This window comes from Plectrocnemia conspersa, unplaced genomic scaffold (genome assembly GCF_051122295.1).
Source record: "Plectrocnemia conspersa isolate PC_06_02 unplaced genomic scaffold, ASM5112229v1 ptg000004l, whole genome shotgun sequence".
NCBI lineage: Eukaryota > Metazoa > Arthropoda > Insecta > Trichoptera > Polycentropodidae > Plectrocnemia > Plectrocnemia conspersa.
In genome coordinates this window covers 4916479-4939334 of record NW_028277168.1, presented here as the reverse complement: position 1 = coordinate 4939334, position 22856 = coordinate 4916479, and the positions used below count along the sequence as shown (strand labels likewise).

General features: G+C 34.1%; 2 long non-coding RNA genes across 5 annotated transcripts in view; one reads left to right on the top strand and one right to left on the bottom strand.

Moving 5' to 3' along the window:
- Nucleotides 1-19372, top strand: part of LOC148235699 (uncharacterized) — a 29889-nt gene extending 10517 nt beyond the window's left edge. The window contains exons 2-3 of the long non-coding RNA XR_015809305.1: nucleotides 16374-17006; nucleotides 19151-19372. This is a non-coding gene — a long non-coding RNA (uncharacterized LOC148235699). The remainder of the gene's footprint in view (nucleotides 1-16373; nucleotides 17007-19150) is intronic.
- LOC148235700 (uncharacterized) lies at nucleotides 9162-14488 on the bottom strand. 4 transcript variants are annotated; one of them, XR_015809302.1, is made up of 3 exons: nucleotides 11255-14488; nucleotides 10978-11041; nucleotides 9162-10917 (listed from the first exon to the last, which is right to left on the bottom strand). It is a non-coding gene; the product is annotated as an uncharacterized LOC148235700 (long non-coding RNA). The 4 variants fall into 4 exon arrangements; XR_015809301.1 differs by having other exon boundaries at nucleotides 14414-14488; XR_015809304.1 differs by having other exon boundaries at nucleotides 14418-14471.
- Nucleotides 19373-22856: the final 3484 nt, after the last annotated feature.

Below are 22856 nucleotides of genomic sequence, written 5' to 3'. Positions count from 1 at the left end.
AGTAAATTCATGATTCCAATTTTTTTGCGTGTCACTAAAAATTTAATGACACGTTTCTTGGTTTTTTTTGTTCTTGGTCTGAACGTTGCCTTTCTACGTTGACTCAATTGCAGTTTCTGACAGAATATTGAGATGATCATTTTTAACTTACAGATGCTTCTCATTTATCATTGTATTTGAATTTATAATATACTTTTGAAAGGGTAACGCGTATATCATGTTTTTACACGTCGCATGTAGGAATATATCACATATTGAAGAGGCAATGTCGACATGTGCATGTGGCAAAAAATCGATTTTGACCAGCGTACCGTTTTTTGGACGTCTGCTCGTGATATATTACATTAAAATTTTAACCCGGCCCTGATGTAAAGAGTACAACGGCGAAGGAGAATGCACAGAATATTTGTAGAGAAGTAATCTATTGTAAAATTCATGACCTTAATTCATTAGCCATCGTTTCGATATTTGTTTTATTGAAACTGTGTGATAAAATCTAAGAACTTACCAAACAGTTATTCTTACTATTTTTGGTATATAATGTGACCCCGATCCACCAAAAAAAATCGTCAATCTAAAAATAAAGACCGATTATCTTTCCTTCTAGGTCTGCTAAGTTTTTCTATAATATATATGATCATTATCGCCAGGCTTAAGTGGACAAGCAAAAATACTTCCATCAAGAGCAGTGTTTCCCAACCTTCCTTGTGCCATGCCCCACCGTAGTCTTTTCAAAAGGCATATGCCCCACCGGCCTCTTTTTTAATTAAATAGTAGTGTGGAATAGTTGATAATTGCTGACTTGTCCCATCTCTGAAGCGTGATGCCCCACTTCTGAGACGTGATGCCCCACCGGTGGGGCGTACGCCCCACCGTGGGAAACACTGATCAAGAGTGATGTTCAATTAAAGATGGATTTTTAGTATGCATGTATGCATATAGGCGCCGAAGATGCTCGGCTTTGCTAAGCGGAGCGCTTGTTATTTTAACATTTTTTCAGCGATTCGCGTTTGGTTCTGCCAGTGAAGTTGTTTTGTTAAGGTCATTACAAACAGGTGGTCGTCATGATAAAAAAAAATTAGCATGATGTTCATATTTAGGACTTTATTTAAAAATTACTATTACAATATATTATTAGCCTAGATTCATATAAATACATCACACTTTTTGGATTTGTTCGTTCTCTAGAATCCGCTTCTGCGGGAGCAGTGCGCATTCACCTCGAATCCAGCATCACACGCGAGACATACCTATGTATTGTTCGCCGCACGTGATCGTGGTCTCATTGCAAGGCCCGAGTCGAAATGAAAAAGTGCGAGAAGAACACACTGGTGTGACGCCGTTGTCACGTACTAAATAAGTCGCGCGACGCCCGGTCATTACTGGCGCTGGCGTCGCCCACGGATGCTTATTACTGCGAAACCACAACTGCCACGAAAATATGAGTTTTTTTTATCACTGCACACCGCGCCTTGAGTCTTTCCTGCATATGACGGACGCGTGGTCGGAATATTTCACGTGCAATTATTGTATAGAGAGTGTTTTCTCTGAGTTTATATAGCCTAACTTAACCCTTCCTGGGCGAAAAGGGGGCCAAAAAGTACCCCAAGAATTTGTTTTTCACTGTAACTTTTTAATTACTACCTTTAATAGACCCACATTTTATGTAATCCTGTAATTAAGGATTATACATAGGTAAAATTTGTTTCGAGTCAATTTCGAAATCGTATAACGGTTTAAAATATAAATTTGCGGTAAAATATCTATTATTTGTGAGTGACCGTCAGTTTTGCAATTCCAAGAAGGGCAGGTATAGAGGATAACATTTGAGCTCATTCGCACTCGAAAGTTATGAATGTGTCGACGGTCGGTTTCCATAATGAGTTAGAACGAGAAAGCTATATGCTGTTGGTATACCATCACCTTCTCAGAAGAATCATTGTCTGGAGAAAGCCACGTGCTGGCAAATCAGTGTTTCCCTATCTTTTGCCGTGTTTCGTTGTTTGCAAAGCTGATTTATTATTTTTATTTTTGTAATTCCATCATCCTATACCTTTTATTTCATGTAGGAAGTATTATTTATTATACACTTTGTTATTTTCTGTATATTGTAATGTACGTATTTGGTGATTTTTTTGCGGTATAAATTGTGATAAAATACTGGGATATGTCGTCCAGACAAGATACAGAAAGACTTTTAGACGAATGTGAAGATGATGTCAATGTCGATGAATCTTTTGACAGTGATATCGACTTTGAAGAGTTGGATTCAGATGCCACCGACGTAAATGATGTAATCAATAACGAAGCTGACGATTCTTCATCAAAAGATGAAGAAACCGAAGATGATGAATTTACACCAGAAGACACCACGTTCATGTCAAGATCTGGTCTAGAATGGCATTCAACTCCACGATACAATTCCAGAACGCGAATCCAGAATATCGTAACATCTTCTTCAGGACTTGGAACAGAGGCTAGCAATGTGACTACAATAAAGGAAACCTTTGCTCTCTTCGTGACTGCAGCGATGATTCAAGAAATAAGTAGTAGTGGAGACTAATCGGGTCTCTAGAAATGACAATCAAGACCACACCAACCAACCGGAAATAGAAGCATTCATCAGCGTATTGATAGTTTCTAGAAGATGCAATGGCCGTAGACTACCACTAAAGGAAATATGGACATCTAACCAGCTTTTTAAGTAATTCTTTTTTTCTACGATCATTTCAAGGGACACATTCGTATATTTATACAGTAAAATTCGCTTTGATGACAGAAACACCAGACAATTACGATTTCAACAATCGCAAGATAAATTTCGTGCTTTTATCAAAAGTAAGCCCGGCAGATATGGAATAAAAATATGGGTTGCTGCTGATGTAGAGTCGTCGTATATTTTAAATATACAACCATACATGGGAAAGCAGCAAGTACGAGAGAGAAACCAAGGTGAAAGGGTAGTGACTGATCTAATTATTCCTTCTATTGGAACTGGACGTGGTGTCATTACTGACAACTTATTTTCGTCAGTGCCCCTTGCTCAAAGACTTTTGGAAGACAACATTAACAGGAACAATTAGAAAAAATAAGCGTGAAATACCGCAAGAATTTTTGCGTTCACGCTAGCGAGAGGAATTATTTAGTCGTTTTGACTTTACCGATGACATCACATTGGTTTCATATGTTCCGAAAAAAAAACAATCGGTCACACTGTTGTCAACAGAGTTAGCCATGGAACTTGCCAAGGAGAACATAAATTTTCAAAAAATAGTGGGATATCGTTTCATAAACATATTCAATATGGTTTCACACTTTATGATCAAGCAACTAACGTTGAAACTGTTACTCCACTGACAATACTCCCCGAAAATCGCGTTGAACAGGTTAGGAGAAATAGGTGCAGCTTTTGCCCTAGAAATAAGGACAAAAAGACTCGATTTTTTGCACCACCTGCAAAAAAAAGCGATATGTACAGTTCACAAACACCAGTTGAAAATATTGTCATGTCCAAATTGTTTACAAGATTCAAGCGTAGAATAAATGAAATATTTATATTATTATCCTAAATATAAATATATTATTTTTGTTATTTTGTATTTTATATTATAAATACATTATTTAAAAAAAATGTGAATTATTTTTATTTCTTGTGCAATTATTATTTTTAACAATAATAAGTTATATATAAATAATATAATGTTTTACTAATTTTTTAATTGATTTAATTTGTTAAAAATTTAATAGATTTAAAAATAATTAAATAATAATAATTTTATTAGTCAGTGTTTGAGAAACGCTGCAACATGCATCGACAAGTAAACGCTGTAGACGCCCCTCAATCGCCGATCGTTCTTTGGCCAGAAATGTCGCCGAAAAATATGACTGTAATTTGCAAAAAATGTTAATAAAAAGATATTTTATTCGTTTTATGAAAGTAAATATGCATAGAAACACGTGTTAGATGATTAGGTATACAATTTTCTGTTAAAAAAGTATCATAATTTCGAGAATAGTCTGGGGGACAAAAAGGCCCCCGGTTCGGAACGCTCGCGATTTTTCTACCTTCCGTACGGGATGGGTTAAGGGGAGATATAGTTAAGAATATTGCTGGAAATGCCTCTTAAAACTATACAGTAGATTTTTTTTTTTTTTAAGAATAACGTTTATTCTGCTTTTTTATACGTGCAAAACGACGATTCTGCATATATATTGTACAATTTTATTACTAAGGTCGTGAAGAGAGAAGCGGCTGCTTTCGTCTCCTCCGTCTCTGTGAATGGTCGGCGTAGCTCTACTTAGTGAAAGTTCGTATGAACTCTCTTGCGTCCCAAATCACAGATATAAGCTAAAATTCTTCATGAGGTGTTGACGCAATACGATTCTAAATGGAAGTGGCAGTATAAGAGCTTGTATATACATATATGTACATGTATGCGCTTTGAATCTTAACTTTTGTAAGTACTTATTTCAGTACAATACTTTTTTGGGCATGTGTCACCAAACAGCTGTTGGGGTAATGATTATGTTCTGACTTATATACCCTTATTAATCTAAGGAAGTTTTCACCCCTTTCCCTTCTCGATCGTTAGGTCAATCTAGATAATACATTGTGAACTTATTCGTTATTGTCTAATTATATAACAGTGATTCAAAATTATATAAATTCGGCAACACGGTCATTCTTTAAATGTGATTCCAAGGATTCTTAGCAGTGGCGTAGCTAGGGTATGTGCCGCCCGGGGCAATCCTTAAAATTGCCGCCCCCCCCCCTATACATTTTTTGCAGAGTCATAAAATCAGCATTTTTTAAAATAATAAATTGCTTATTGTTAAGCTCTTGGTATTCGTAGATTTACATAAATTTTAGTTTATTCAGAGTTAAGAACCACACTAGACGATTCCATCGCGAATATGCCACCCCCAAGCAAGTGCCGCCCGGGGCGGCCCGCCCCCTCCACCCCCCCATAGCTACGCCACTGATTCTTAGTAATAAACTGATCCTTGCGATGATATGTAATGGCTAAGAATTTTTTTCACGGTTTATTTTTAAGAGAAAAAACAGTAGTTTTTTAGAAAATCCGAGTCTTTTTGGTAAAAATCGTCACAGCGATTAAGGGTAGTACTGCTAAACCATTAAACCAAAATTTAGCAACAATGCTGCATCATATCGTTATGTAAGAAATATCTGACTATTGATTTTATACGTTTGATATCGTTTCTTTCAGGTGCCTTAAATATACAGAATAAACGCCAAACATAGCGTAATACAAGTCTTGTACACAAAGAAGATAATGCAGATTTGTTGCGAAGATGTGCCAAGGTAAATCGATTATCGTTCAGCGTTGATAGATATCATGTTGTAACATTTTATATAAAGCAAAGCCTGAGAGATTTTCTTGCGATCATTAAGAACTTATCCTCAAAAGAAAAAATAAATTATATGATATATAAAATCTTGCAATTTTATTTATTGAGAATTTTCCTTCTAACTGTAAATGTATTAAAAATTAATTAAAACTCTATGTATTATTTAAAGTGATTCTTGGTAAATAATACTATTTCTTTGTAATTTAACAAACTAATAAATCAGATTTTATCTGAATATAGTATTATATAGACAAATTCAATATTTTTCTTGTACAATCTAAAAATGAAAAAAGCAAAATATGAAAAACCTTTATGTGCAATATTTATGTAGATATCCATTCATATCGTGGGAACGTGAGAAATATTTTTTTTGGGAATGACGTAGACGTGACGTGTTAGATGTGTGTGTGCATGTGTATGTGTGTATTTTATGCATTTAATAAAAAAAAGGTTTTAGACCGTTGTAGCCTTACGGTGCTATTGATGGATAGAGACATGAAAAGTTGAGATCGTGTCATGTTTTTTGATATAATATATTGGTTTTATCAAAATATATTTTATATAGAGTGAATAAATTGTACTAAATTTACAATTATTAAGTTTAAAACATTAAAATTAATAACTGGTTCATTAGTCTTTAAATTGCAAACTATAAATTATTATATTATTCTTTTTATTATAAATTATACATCAAGAGCGTAATTTACGACTTGAAAATGTAAAACATCGACACATCTCTTTGGTTTAAGATAGGTGCAGGTGTTATAAAGACGCATAATTAAAAGATCTGAGTTCGAATCCTATATGAAACCAAGTGTTTTTCAATTTCTATTGTGTCTGGGATATCGGAATTAGGGAGTATTATATATTTATAATTTCGATCAATCACCACAAATTTGGTTTTATAGATTATGATTTTTTACGGATGAATATTGTAATGAATTTTTAAAAGTACTTACAAAGCCACACTGACATATAAAAAGTTTTGTTTATATTGTTTTATACTCGCATGTGCTCCAACGTTAAAGATTATGCAAAATTTGCATAATCTAAATATCTAAAAATTTGCTAATATTGTGAGAGATTAGATATCTGTTCGCTGCTTATTTGTTTTAATTTAACACTCTTTAGCACTCCATGATGCAGCGTAACCATTTCATAAAATCCCCGCATATATCATGACCAGGGCTGTGGAGTCGGAGTCGGAGTTGGAGTCGCGGAGTAGTGGTGTTTTGGCCGGAGTTGGAGTCGGAGTCGTGAAAAATGAGCGACCCCGAACATTTTTTATATAAAATGCATTTTTTTAAATTATGAAATTTATGAAATTTTAATTGCGTAATGATGAATGTGTATAGCGTATGAATATAAAACGCGTAGAAAAACATCAAAAATACCTGATAAAATTAAACTTTTTTGAGTCGGAGTCGGAGTCGGAGTGGAGTCGTGTTATTGGTAAATATCGGAATCGGAGTCGTGTTTTTTTTTAACGACTCCACAGCAGAGGCGTATATTCAGGGTGTGCTAGGTGTGCGGCGCACACCCGAAAAACCATCTAAAATATAAATTTAGAAATTTAGAAAATTTAGGGCATAAAGCGACATTATTTTGCATACAGTAGTATGCAAAATTATCAAATTTTAATATGCAGTGTATAGTATGCATTGGTATTTGTCAGTCGCTCTAAAAGTTTCCGCGCGACCGACACGCTATGTATTACTCATGTGGCGCGCCGACCTTGAGTGCGGCGGCCGACTAAAGTAAACTGTTCCGAGATTTAACGGCTGAAGTCGATCTGTCGGCTGGCAGCGCTCAGTAGTAAAATTGGTCTCGAATTTGGTGCACGTACTTCAAAAACTCTTGCGTCCGTCGCTGCTTTTTTATTACATTATATCACAATAACAGGTCACTCATTTTTTATATTTTGGCGTAAAATAGTTTATTATCTTATTTACATATGATCAATACTTAATTTTCTATTCTAGATTATATTTTTTTATTTACCCCAATAATGATGAAGAATACTGTTGAAGATATTTTGAATAATCCATTTTCAAAAAGAAGTTATGAAATTAAATTGAAGATCATCAAAATTGGCAAACCACGTCCACCTCTTCCCAATTTATTTATGAAGCATAAAGACAATAAATGAGAATATACAAAGCGGTTTATTGGCTTTACAGACGTTAGCTCTGATAAAACAGCCGATGGCTTATTTTGCCACGTTGTAAATATAATTGAAGAATTTCAAATTCAAGAAAAATTAGTTGGACAGACTTATGATGGGGCGAGTGTAATGAGTGGGCATATTAATGGTTTGCAAGCCAAAGTACTCGAAGTTTATCCACTGGCCATTTTTACACACTGCTATGTTCATATGTTGAATTTAACATTACAACAAGGTCTTTCCAATATAAAAGTGTGCAAATCATTCTTTCAAACTTTAAATGGATTGTCTGTATTATTTTCGAAATCTTCCAAACGAATTAATGCTTTACAAGAGTTTGTAGCTAGAAGACTTCCTTCTGTTACACCTACAAGATGGAATTATACATCACGGTTAAGTAACACAGTGCAAAAATACAGAAATGAATTTACGGACTTTTTTCGAGACGTCGTGAAAAATTGTGAACTATGGGACCCCGACACTGTAATAAAAGCACGAGGTTTTCTTAGCTTTTTGGAAGATTTTGAAACAAGAAAACTTCTCCACATATTTTCAAACCTTTTTGGAAAAACTGATGTTTTATACAACATTTTACAATCCAAATCTTTTGACATATTATATTGCTGTAAGAAAGTTACCGAAATTTTGCAACAACTCAGACATGAACAGGAAAATAATTATGAAACATTATGGGATTCTCATGTAACGGAAGAAAATTATCCAAGACTGAGTAATGATTTGCTTGTTGAAGAAAAGCACGCGTTTAGCCAACTATTTAATACAATAGTTGATAATATATGTAAGCAAATTGAAAACCGTTTTTCTTCAATGTCCAAATTGGAATATTTTCACCTTCTGGAGAAAGAAAAATATGAGCAATATAAAGAAAAACTTCCAAATGAATTACTTACCAAACTGCAACAATTCTATGGAGCATTATTTGATTATATAAGTTTAAAAAATGAGCTTGCTGTTCTTTATCATTTACCTAAATTTGCAGAGAAATCTGTTCATGAGCTTGTACAATTTATGATCACAAATAATCTTGAGTCAGGTTTTCAGGAAATAGATAAATTTGGCAAACTAATATTAACTCTTCCAAGCAGTACTGCTTCAGCAGAACGTTAATTTTCTGCTCTGAAACGAATTAATAATTGTTATCGAAGTACCCAAGGCCAAGAAAGGCTATGTAGCCTTAGCTTGATTTCAATAAAAAAAGGGATCCTTATGGATATTAAAAAGAAGAGCACTTTTTATGACAGCGTGATAGAAAAAATTATGATCAAAGAAAGAAGATTAGATTTTATATATAAATCATTATAATTTTATGTTTATTGGAAATTAGATATTTTTATATAATAATATTTTAGATTAGGTTTGATGTTTATTTATTTATTTATATATGGGAAAAAGCTGTAAGGCAGTTTAGGCATGCCAAAACCTCGGCTAATAAAAATGAAAAAATGTACGTTTTTTTTATTTTTTATAGCACACCCAATATTAACACTTACCGTACGCCACTGCTCCACAGCCCTGATCATGACAGTGCTAATAATTGTTAAAATTAAAATTATTAAATACTCAAAATAGACCTATTAAAATTATAGCTCGCCACAAAAAAAATAAATATGATATAAAATATTTAATTTATTACAAATTTAAAATATTATAATATAACTTAAATATAATATACGTATGCTTAAAACGAAAAACATTAAAATAATATTTTATACAGGGCCGGCTCTAGCTTATTTAGCGTCCCAGGCAAAAACTAAATTATTCCCTCTTCTCTCTCTCTGACAAAATATTAACAAAAAACATTTAAAACATGATTATAATTTAAAATAAGAACAAACTAGTTTAGTCAGCCTAGGTAGCGGGCTGACTGGACTAGTTTGATTTTGTGGCCGTCCATGTGGATACTAGGTAGGCTTGTTAGCTTTCCTTTGAGGAAGACGGCTTTGGTGTTGTGATCTTCGTGCTGGGCGTGATCTTCAGACCCTACGATGATGTCATCTATGTAGACGAAGCAGAAATCGCAATGCCGCGTCGATGAATCATTGGAAGGTTTGTGCAGTGTTCCTCTGGCTGAATGACAAAAGAAACTCGTACAGACCAAAAGGTGTCGATATTGCAGTCTTTATTATATCATCCGGGGCGACCAGGATCTAATGATACGCCCGTACCAGGTCTATGGTGCTGAAGACCTTTCGGTTCGCCAGCGCATGAGAAAGATCTTCAATGTGTGGCACGGGGTAATGGATGGTTCGTGCGTTGAGAGCTCTGTAGTCACTGCAAGGTCGCCACTCTCCCGGCGTCATCTTCGAGACGATGTGCAGTGGCGGTGACCATGGTAACAGCACACGCCGTCAGTATGGGGCTAATCTCTGGACTGGCTTCTTGGTCCGTAGCGGCTCCATGATGGACTGTGCTGTCTAGGCAGTCATCCACCGGGACGACTCCGGTTGAGACTAGACGCGGACCATCGGCTCGCCAATGGGAAGCTTGTGAATGCTAGGGTCGCTAATGAGCCGAACTCTGCTTACACACGACCTAAGGAAGTGGGTGAGAAGCACCCAGGAACCGTCGTTGCTTCCGTGGACTTCCCTCTGTATCTCGGTATTGCGGGTGGTCATTCCGGAATTGCACAAATTCTTTTTGAAATTTGTTGCTCGGTTCTTCGACGGTGTTTTGTAATTCTGTTACTTGGTCCATTGACGTCCGTGGTAGTGGTTGCAGAATGGCGGCTACTTGGGACACCGGCACCGGCAGTTTGGAATTGCGAAATCTCCACAATTCTGCTCGCTGTTGCAGCAATCTTATCCAGCTCGCAATCCATATATCCTGCAATTCCCGTCTGGATGTATGTTGTTAAATGGATCTGGAAGCGGGCAGTCCCACAAGATGTGTTCCGAGGTCTGGTTGTCGTGGCCACATGGACAGTCTGCCTCTGGCTTTAGTTTGAATCGCTTCAAGTAGGCTCCGAAGGCCCCGTGCCCTGTGAAAAACTGTGTGGTGTGTACGTCGCATCTTATTAAATGGATCTGCCAGAATGTTTTTAACAGAAATTCTGGAAAACTAGGCCCAGTGAGCCTTTTCAGCTCCCGCAAAAACGTCGAAGGCTTCTCGTCGCCCATCTCGGCTTGCTCGAACTACCCTCTAGCTTCCTGCTCCTGCGAAACTTCCGTGCACGTGATGATTGCTGCCTTGAGAGCGCCATACTCGATGACGTCTTGGACCTCTTCCAAGCGCGTTAAGGGATGATCGGTGGCCTTAACGCGGTGACTGGCGAGCAGCGATCAGCGTTAGAGGTGCGGCGCATTTCCGGCCATGTTCGTTGCAGTGTGTAACGTAATTACGCTACAACATCAACCAGTCGTTACCTAAAAAATAAAATCATGGTAATTTATTATGAATATATTGTTTTAATTTAATCCACTTACAATTTTCAGCAAATTTGCACAGTCCTCGTTTCGTAACATCACGTTTTCTTGAATCACTCCTTCACTAAAAAAAAATATATGTAAACGTTGAAATTTAATTTAGATTTAATTAAAACTTACATAGGAATGTTGTAAAACTGTTTCGTATTTTTTTGAGATTATAGATATTTTATTTTAAAGTATTTATACTTTTTTAATTTAAAAAAATATTATGTATATTTATAAAATTGCATAAGTACGAATTCACGTAAGTCGAGGTCTAACTGTACATACTTACAAAAACTATCACAATATTTTGCTATCATCAATTTATTTTCCCGGAGAACTATTCTTCGCCTTCGTTCGTTGGAAATATCACCTGCCTTTAACATGTTTGTGGTTGGAATTGCTCCTTCTTTAAATATTTTTTTAGGGTTTTTCAATAATTAGTAATTCGCATCTAAGATTTCTTTTAAAATCGACTGCATTAAAATGTGTACTACAAATTCTTGCATTATTTATGTTAAATTTATCGAATCATGAACACTTATTTACCCATTCCTTGCATATTATGATATTCTTTGGAAATCTATCAAAGCTTATAACCGTATTATTAAAATTTTTCAATTTGTCATTGTTGTTGCTGTTATAACCGAACACTGCAGACATCACCATTGTTAAAAGAAAACTGCGTCATGATCGACAGTTCGGTTGTCACATTTTATTGCTATATTGTGCCCATACATGTATTAGTTAAAGATTATACAAAACGTTGGAGCACATTAGAACATAAGCATATAAACAAAATTTTTAATACAACAGTGGCTTTGTAAGTATTTTGCTAAATAAAAAATATAGCATGGTTATTCTAACAAAATTATTATTGACATTGTAGGATCAAATGTTTATTTGTAATTCCTTTCGGCTTGACAATTTTACTTAAGCTCTATATGTCAAAATAGTCATCACATATGTGATTTGACACTTATAAGTATACACAGCAATTAAAAGCCATCATTAAAATAGCTAAAAAGGTATGATTACTCTGGTATTAACTAATATTCAATAGAAATATAAAAAGACAAAATATTCACAGATTACATTTGATTATCCTCCATAAGTTACATTGTTTTGATTAATACACATATAATACGTCCTAACAGTTTACAGTTAATTTTCATAAACAATGAGAGATATGATTACATTTATGTATTGCAAACAATATGACATATTGCCTCAACTTAACCGTTGAAGAATAGTTGTCGATCTACACATTCAATACCTTAAGACTTAAATTATCGAATGTGTAGATTTAAAAGTGACAACTAAAGAAAAAAATACATTAAAAGTTACCTTAAGGCTTAAGGTAACGTCTATTGTACTTTTTTCTTCAATTGCATATTGTTCAATGTTTAACTATTTTATATTTTTCAGAAGCAATGACTTGATTGACGCTATTTTAATGAATTGATTCATTATTTTACCCCAACAAATTAAATATCAATGTGTTCTTCTAAAAAATCACGTACATTGAAATTATTGACGTTAACTTAAAATTCAAACACATGTACGTATTACATTTTCTTTATTAACGTACCTTATTATTTATGTAAAATATCATATAAAACTCTATTATTTTGTTAGCTTATCACATTCAAATTGCATTTATGAATTATAGGTAAGAATATTGTGTACAGCTTACAATTTTTAATGTTCTTGATTCTTATTATTCATAATTATTTTTCAGAAGCAATGAGAGAACGAAATTCGCAAAAATCTATAACGCACGAATGTTACCATGCCACTCCGGAAAGGAAAGTGATTCCTTTCGAGCAAATGTGATGCTAATTTGCTTAGCTAAAGAACCACATATTTTGCAATTATATTTTATTATAATTATTAAAAATAATCTGTTTTGAATTCCCTCAGTATTGAATTCTTTTGTTTTTGATCTGAGGTTCTGACTGTCGACCAATGAAAAATTAGCATTTAAATATAAAACAAGGTAGCCGCTAGCAACGTAACAGTTATTTATAAAAATAATTTTCAAATCGAAAATTAACGACATATTTTAACTATAAAAATGAAATATATACATAATGTGTGTAAGGATTAAAAATATACACTGATTTAACTATATAAATAATTATAAAACAATCTTTGTAATGATATATAGTTTCGTCGACGGGCTCCGAGACCGAAAAGTGAGTTTTTTCATTTGCACTACATCAAAATAATCATTGTTTCTGAATAATAATTAACAATAGGTGGTCCAGTCCGCAAGAAATTATTGCCGGTCTGTGCAGTTTCACCTGATTCTGGGAATACAAGATTCAGGGTATCCCCTACTGATGCGACACAGCCTTGGTAGTTTTTTCAACTTCATGTTTGTGTGAAAAGACTGTTTCATCTATGTCAGTAATAAAAACCAAACAGAGGAATCGATTGGATGTTAGTTCAGCGCTTTGTCTCTCAAAAAACACGCTGCAACCACGTATATCAAATTTGCTTGCAAAAAAGCAGCAGTAAATGTTGCACTAACAAAAAATTGTAATTTTATAGCATTGTTTTTTATTTTGGGTTGACGCCGGTCCGCGAATGTGAAAAGGTTGAATAGCACTGGTTTATACAATAGTTAATAACATTACGAAAGGTTATATTACTACATAGAATTATTCCAAGACCTTTGATATAAGAATAAGACTATCATACTAACGTTATATGTGCCTATAGAGATAAAGTGTTGTAACCAAATAATATACAGGTGAGTATACAATTGCTTATTAAAAAAATTAAATTAATAAAGTCCAACATCGTGGCAAAAATAACTATTTTAGGCATTTCATTCCAAGTGTGTCAAAATATCATATATACATTAAGAAGTTTCATCAACTTTTGTTCTTTGCGAACACTTTTCTTAAAGAAAGGCCAAATTCAAGCTGTTCATTCAGAGTAAACTTAGTATGTTCTTTATAAAATAAAATACTTACAACTAATATGAGAACTGTAGTGTGTAGTAAATATCGATTAGATATCGGGAACACAATTAAAATACTGAAATTAACCATTGACAACTAAAGGAACTGAAAGGATGAATTGCCCAAAAGCACTCTTTCATTTGCGATTAGTGTTAATACATATAACATCCGTTTTTATGTATTATAAACTTGAATTTACCGATGTTTCTGTTCTAATAGTTGAACTTAAAACAATAATAATAGTTTTGTGATGGTCAAGTTTGTATATTTTCATATAACGATATCCTTACAGATACATGTAGTTTTGTTTCTTTCTTTCAAAGTGAATGCAATTTTGATATTTGTGATTATATTGAAGTTTAGGTTATATTGTAATATTTATAAAAACACTAATTGTTGAAAATTAAACGGTCATAGGTTCTCAGAGCTTATTTAAACTTGTCACAAATGGTTTATCAAAGTAATAACTGTGTATTTACTAACGATATGTGTCCGAGATCGATATTGTCGATCTGCGTTGACAGTTTTGCGTTGATTGACAGGTTAGATTTTTTGGTCCTAGCATCTGATTTAACGGCCATTAGATTTCAACATTTGCGGATAAATAACTCAATTGCAATATTACTTTAATAGGGACACCTATGAATAACGAATATGGTAAAATATATTTACACCATATTCGTTATTCATCTGCATTTATTTTTTTATTTAATTATATTTAAACATTATCGCATAAAAAGTAAAAGTTTTGTAATTCCGCCATTTGCCGCAATTACACCTTGTACACATCGTGGCATTCTTAATGCATATTTTTGCATTTTAATTTAGCTCATGGGAATGATGCCACACCCGGATGAAGGTTTCGATGAGCTGTTACTTGTTTATAATCACACCTTGGTCTCCCCCCTCTCTATTCGTGAGTTCTCACAGACTTTCAATAGGGTTAACGTGAAAAGAATTCCCTAATAATGCCAAAAACTACACGTTTTTTCAGCCATGAATGCAGTGGCACTCTTGCTTTCATGGCAGGGTGCGCGGTCGTGCATGGACATATACTCCTGGCCAGCAGTAAACCATTCTCTGACTTGAAACAGGAACCTATTTTCCAGTACTTGTCTGTACTTGTCCTGCCTCATAGACCCTTGAACGATGTAGAGGCGCCCCATCCCCTTAGAGAAGATATCTGAACACACCATGATACTGACGGTGTTTAACCGTCTCCACGAAGCAGTCCAAATAGAATTTCTCCCCTAGGTATCGTCTGACGAACGATAATTTGTCCACCAACATTTGGAACGTGGACTTGTCAGAAAAGAACACCCAAAAAAATACCATAATCACTAAATTAAAATTTTAAAAGTTAAAAAGCCACTAATATGCTAGTTAACCGATTCCAGTCCTTCGTGAGGCGAGAAATTTTTTAGCTGGACGATGACTCAAGCTCTCAGCCAATTTCTTCTGGACTGTTCTTTTAGAGACTTTGATGTCTTTTTCATTGACTATCAAGATAAGACTGGCCATACTCATTTTGCAATTTTAGAGACAGACATCTCTGATTTTACGGTCAGTACGAAGTGTGATGATCTGCTTTCTGCTACATTTACAGATGCAATCCTATTCTAAAGGCAGGTTTTGGTTGATTTTTTCTTAATCCTGTTAACCACAGACTTCGAAATGCCAGAAATGGCTGCTATTTTTCTTTGGGAACATTTAGTGTTGAATAATTATGTCTTCACTTCTGCACAATTCCTTAGAGACGTGTCTGAGGACCAAGCTATATTTAAAAATAAAATTTTGGGGTTAAAATGGCAAAACTATTAATTAAAGTAGGATATCGTTAAAATAATTATTATACATTTATTTATGAGACTCTCGATCACGTGTTTTCACAAAAATGCTTTCCACGTGTAAATAATCTTAATTTTTTAACAGATGTACCACTTTGCTAGTGTTGCCACTTCTTAAAAGTGTTAAGGGTGATACCATTAGCAAAAATAACAAAGAAATGACCATCAAAACAAAGTTATTTAAGAATAGAGGCAATGTAAACTTGTAAACCACAAAATATTGATATTGTTCCTATTAATTTGGCAACCCATTGTAGGTACATCAGAAAATTGTTTGTTTTAATTTAAAAAAAAAACACATTATAGCACGGCAATCTCTTTTACTGGCGCGTTTCAGATAAAACTACACAATTTATTTTATTCATCAAAATTGTAAAATACTAATATAAATATTTTTAAATCATAAAGCTTTACAATAAAATCGGATTTAATCAAAATATTTACTTTTTTAATTTGATATGCTTTGAGGTTCTGTAAATATTATAAAAAATGTAAAATTCTTTAAACAACTCTGGGTTATATTTCAACTAATCGCTGGAAAGCTTTTTGTTTATGTAATAATTACTGATCAAGTGTTTTCTTGTTGTTTCAGGAAGAATCCGTGCCCGTATACAGTGAACGAAGGGGATATGTCCGGATTAGCCCTTGCGAAATTTATTACGGCGCCTCGGGCGATCGGTTCGCCCGCGTCGAAGTGCAGTGACCCAACGCCGGATGAAAAGTTGTTATAGTGTCTCGGAAGATGCGGCGGTGTGGCAAAGTCGAAACAACGTCGCCAGTGTGACGTCATGCGCTGTGCGGGTGCCTCCGCCCCTGGTGTTGCCAGTACACCCGAAGACGACTCCAGCATACCCTATCACCATCCGACCATTTGCATACAATACCCTAGTTTCGAGTGTCAGTGTAGTGGTGGGGAGTATGTTTTGAGACTTGTAGGGAGTAGACATGTGTGTGGTAGATATGGCGGAAACAAGGGGAGACGAGAGAGGGACACATTGTTCGGACGGAGGTGCTGTCCCGGCGTGTGGCGAGGCTTCTGGGTGTTGCTGGTGGCGCTGGCGATGACGCTGGGAGCATGTGGCTCGTCGCTGCCCGTGCACAAGTACTCGACGAGGGTGGTTCGCACAAAATACGGTCCTCTGAGAGGGGTGATAGTCCACGCTCATCCGCCGGTTGAGGCCTTCTTGGGAGTTCCGTACGCGACACCACCCATCGGTAGCCTCAGGTATGTAGTGTTTCATCTAGCTACATGCTGCAATTATATTTATAAATATAGAATACGCTTATGAGTCATAAGTCAATAATCGTATTCAAGAACTTCTTGGCAGCATCTAAGATTATTCTCTACCTTGCGCTATTCTGTCACAAAACGCCAGTCACTGATGCCGTATGCTTGCAGATATTTCTGTATTTCATCCAATCAACGCAGTTGCGGTTTACACGCGCTTCTTTTTACTTTTAAGTTATAGTATAGTAATTGATTTATGGGTATTTTACAGATACTTTACCCAGATGATACGTTGTATTATAATATAATATATTATACTTGATGACACCAAGCCCTCTATACAATTCCTTAAGTTTGTTGTTGTATCGCCGACATATAATGACTATTAACGTAAATAGGAGCAAATTATTTTTTCTAGATCCTTTCACCGGTGATTCCACGTTTTACACTCACCGTAATTTTAATTTGATGATTAATTATACAAAAATATATTACCGGTTTATAATCATTATCATGTTACCAATTGTGCAATTTGCTACAAAAGCTGATCATACAAGATTTTGTTTATTTTTATCTAAAGAAGGTTACATGATATTTTGATTCTTTGGTACATTCCGAATTCGCCTATATATCATTGGCATTCAGTATATTCAGAAGGTATACAATCTACATGCTCGTTTTCTCTACATCTTATCTGGCATCTCCCGCCTCTTTGCTGACTTGGTCCAAGGGGAAATCCTTGTTTTTCGCCTCCGTGGATTCGGATGCGGTCTCACACACGATGCAGATGTGTGACGCAATCTCGCCAGTAGGTTATCCCGGGCGGGATATAAATCCACGAATAAGTCAAAGGGCCGCTGCAACGACCATACCATGTTGGAAAACGATTTATGTGGCTCCTGTGATAGGGAGATTAAGGCCACCGACGTCATGTTATCTATCCGTGGGATGTGGGATACGAGACGACCGAATCGATTCGGGCCGATTTGAACATATTCATAAATTCAATCACAATGTAATAAAAATATTTTGTATGTGGATAAATGCGTCGAATCTCATCTTCCATCTCAGATATAAATTGTGTTGTATCTAAGTTATATATGTATATAAAAAATATCCAATATATTCTTTCGCGTTTTGGATTTTTTCTGCCTTTTTCGTATTTTAGTAAAATTTATTTGTTTTCACTGAATATAAAGTGAAGTTATCTTAGTATTTTGCTTCAAAGCCTATTTGTGTTTTCCATATTGTAAAAAGTAAAAAGTCTGTAATACAATATAATACATCTCTGATATAATATATATATTAATTTTATCTGACCAGACAACTCGAGACAACAGTAACATCCTGTAATAATTCATGATACTATTTCACCACATTTAAGACATAGTGAGATAATAGATGAGAAAAACATGACACTGTATGGCAATATAAAAATACTATAAAACTATATTATAGGTTAATAAGCAAGCATTTGAGATTTTTAATTAATTACTAAAATTAACCTTTGCGGCTCATTTTTAATCATAGCACAGCCGCAAGCTTTTTATCTTCTTAATTCTTCACCACTCTGAGAATTGTTTTCGTTTCTAATTTCGTTTATCGAAATTTCATCATCGGCTGACCTTTTGTCAGGAAAGGGTGACCGGGGAAAATTGCAACGCAATAAGGCTAAGCCGCCGGTAAACTCTGCCTTCGGGTCTCCCACTTCCACGAGAGTTAATTCTGTCCAAATTCTTTTGTGGCTCGTCTCTCGTGTTGTTCTTTCGGCGAGAATAAGGCCTTGGTTCTGGTGGTATTATTGCAAGCGAAATAAAAGCAAATCTTCGTTTAACGCTTTAATCCTTTCGGTATTATCTCCGACGTTCAGCCAGATAGCCCAGAGACTTATGGTGAGCCGTTCCGTATTTATGTTTTATATAAACACATGCATTATATTATGCATGCATTTTTTTCTATTTCGCCATATGGTTTCGTAAAATATTAAAAATAAATTCATTCAAATTTAATTGCATAAAGCTTGAAAAAAAAATATATTTTATATATACATATATATATAAAAAACATTTTAAATTAGATATGTCGTTATATGTAACATATCTTAATGCTACAGACTTTTTTGACATATGATTATTTTTTAGATACATGCCTCCAGTTACGCCGTCACAATGGCGAAGTCCAAGATTGGCAGACAGATTCGCAGCATCCTGTCCTCAGATTTTACCATCTCTGCCGTCTCGTGCCGACGCTCTGCTTTTGCATCCGAGAGCTCGAGTTGCTCATTTACAACAGTTACTACCATTGCTGGCGAATCATTCAGAAGACTGTCTCTACCTCAACCTGTACGTGCCCAAAATCGGTAAGTACCTCAATTTCTACTATACAATCCCAAAAGTATCGTGTTAGCAATACTATTTTTATTTAGCTACGTAATATTACTAATAATTATAATACGATCCAATAGACAATGCAAATTGTACATACGTCATTTTAAATATTATAACGCACAGTTGAGAGATAAAACTTTATACGTCGCGAAAGCTGAGAATATAACAAAGATAAAGCGCGAAATCAAACTCGTAGGCGGACGTTCATTAAAAACGACGCACAATCGCGAGCTTTATTTGTATTAAGGAGAAAGAGCTTTCTGACTATGATTAATTAACAATTTTTGTGTATATGTATTATATGTTCTGAACTTTTCGCTTGCTCAATTTCGAGAATAATTATACGCCATTATGTTAAGTTTGTTTTTAGGATATATTTCATATAAAGTTATTAATCTGATAACATACACGTTTATTTAGTAAATATATACATTTTTATTTTTAACAAAATGGACCTTTATTTAAATATGTTTTTCATATAAAATAATTAAACTTGATTCTTGTTATTTTGACATATTTTTGAAGCGCTAAATAGTTTTCTTTCATATAAAAAAAAATGGTACAAGCATTTTGCTTAATTTTATTTCAATACTATCTTATGAATATTTTATTTAACTTATTGAAAAAAAATCTGGGGTTGTTTTAGCTTTGTAAAATGCCTTAGATCCTATTTTCTCTTGAAGTCAAGTGAATTTATTTGAGACGTGTTGTCCGTGGGCGCGTCCGTAGGCTGCAGGCGTTTCCAAAGTGGGTTAACTCTGGATTCTGAATGCAAATAAAGAAATGGCGGTTTTTGCAATCTTTGTTGTTCTAAGTCTTCAACTCCGATGTGGATATAGTGTCAAATAAAATCTCTGAGAGTGATAGGTGAAAGTTATCTCTAGTTGCCAGCGTTGTAGATGGTCGATTTTTTTGCCCGCCTCTTTTTTGGTGGACGAAAAATTGCAGAAATATGGCGAGTTTTTTAAAACGAATTGTTGACGGTCGTTTGGGTCGGTCAGAAAAGCTCGTTTCGAGAATACACCCAAACGCATAGGTTATCCCTTTTCAGGACGGCAGATATAATATTTTTTCTAATTCATTGTGCGTACCCTGTGACTTAATCCGTTAAGTTGTTTCCCATGGTGTTTCATTTGAACGATTGAATTGCTTGATCACAAGTTATGCTACATCTTTTTTGATTTATTATCACAAGTTATTTCCTCATATTGCGAATAAAAGAGTGATTCAATTCATGAATCCGACAAGTATTTATTTACAAATAATGTTAGTAATTACAAATCTATTAATCACAAAAAATGTATACCAACGTACCTTTCGTTACAGACTCTTTTTTCTAAAACTTAAACATGTATTGAAATGAGTTTGGACGCGTTAAATTTAGGTAAAAAAATACTCATAATCGAATGCTCCGATCATTTAAAAGGTTGAAAATTCATCAGGTAAATATAGTAAAACAAATTTTCACAACTTCCAATTGTAATAAAAATTTTTTTTTCAAATAATTATTCTATTACCTAAAACCGGTTTTAAAATTTTATAGATTTATTTAAAAACCCGCTTCCTAAATACTGACAAATAAAATTAGTGGTCGACTAGTTATTATATTGTTATTATTATCCTTATAAAAGGTAATTTTTTATTTAATATGTATTTTAATATACATATGTGAAACCATCACGAAATTATGATTTCGCTCACAACATCTATATTTAAAATATTGACCCAAAAGTTGGTTTAAAATTGTATTTTATTACTAATTCAAAGGGATGGTTTCGCTCATATTTTATATTTAGAATAGTCATTGACCCTGAAGTATCAGAAGGACTAACGATTTACTTTCTGAAAAACAAAAAAATATAATACATGCTTATAAACAAATCTTTATTTGCGATAATTTAAAAAACCCATTATTGATATTTGAGTACCAGAAAAGAGTACATAATTGTAGTGTAAATATATTATTTTTAACCTAGACTATGGTGCTTATTTATTATAATATCAGAAGTAGATATTATAAAGTAGCATTTATTTACTTTTAATAGTAAAGTAATAGAGTAACAAAATATAATACATTTAAAATAACCAGCTGATAGATAAATCGCTGACTATTGACCTAAAAGACCTGGGTTTGAATCCCATATGTATCTTATTTTTTTTTAAATTTCAATCGTGTATGGGAGATCGAAATTAAATATGATTATTATATAATTATAAATTAGGTTTACTTGGATTTTCATAATCTCATGGATGAATATCGTAATGACTAGGTCGTACATATTAAGTATTAAAAATTATCTAAAAATGAACTACTTCTGCCTATTGAGAATATCTTATATAAAATTAACATAAAAATTCTATTAAAAAAGTTGCTTAAATGCTATGGTGAATGGATTTAAAAATACATTTAATTTTACGTACGATGAAGGCACACACAACTCTTCTTTGAGATGGTTCTATATATTCACAACGCCTTATATATTATTTTAGTTGTTTTGAAGTTTATATATAAAAGTTTTTAAATGTACTACTATAAGTACCTTTCGACTCCACACCTTCTTTTAAAAATCGCACCTTGTTAGTCAGGTGTCACAACACTGAAAAACATATATCCCGAAGAGTTTTATGGGCAACGGTGTAGCATTAGCGCTTCTTTGGACACTGCGCCAGTAAATTACGTGCTTCAGAAAGTGCTTCTTTTACTTCCATTTTGCCTGCATGGAACTACTGCAGCAGAGTGGCCTCAGGCGGAAATCATTCGACCGGTGGATTTCCGACAGGAACGCCCTCGAAGTTCACACCGGAGAGAAAATATTTTTGAAATTCATTCATAGCATATTTTACAAGATATTTAAATTGCTCGAATAAAATCGCTCCTTAAGGACTTAAAATTTATTTTTCCAAATCGCAATATAATTGAATTGCATCAATGGTATCACGTACTAGGGTTAAACATCCCAAAGGGCATTCGATTTACGAGACGGGGGAGTGTATTAAACACCTCGTTTTGGTGAACTCGTTCGAAATATATTGAGAGCATAAAGGAAACCCCGGAAAATACACAGCACTTAGTGCCGAACGTTAGATACCTAGATTGACCCGATACTTAACATGGATTATCTCGTATATAAACTTTACAATACATTTAAGCGCAGGAAGTGTACCCACACTATATTATCAATCTACAGCAGCTAAAGGGTGATAAATATTAGTAAAAATATAAATATAATAAAAAATTGATAGTATATATTATTATTAACATTATTATATCATAATAATTCAATGCTAACTGCATTTTATTAAAAAAATATTATAATAAGTCTTAATACACTACCACGTGACATTGCAGTTGCTATATGTATTTATTTTTGTAAGACGTTTAATAATTCTCTTTCTCATCTGTCTATTTTTATTAGAAATTTAAAAGAACATTATTTATATATTAACTTATTAATTTGTA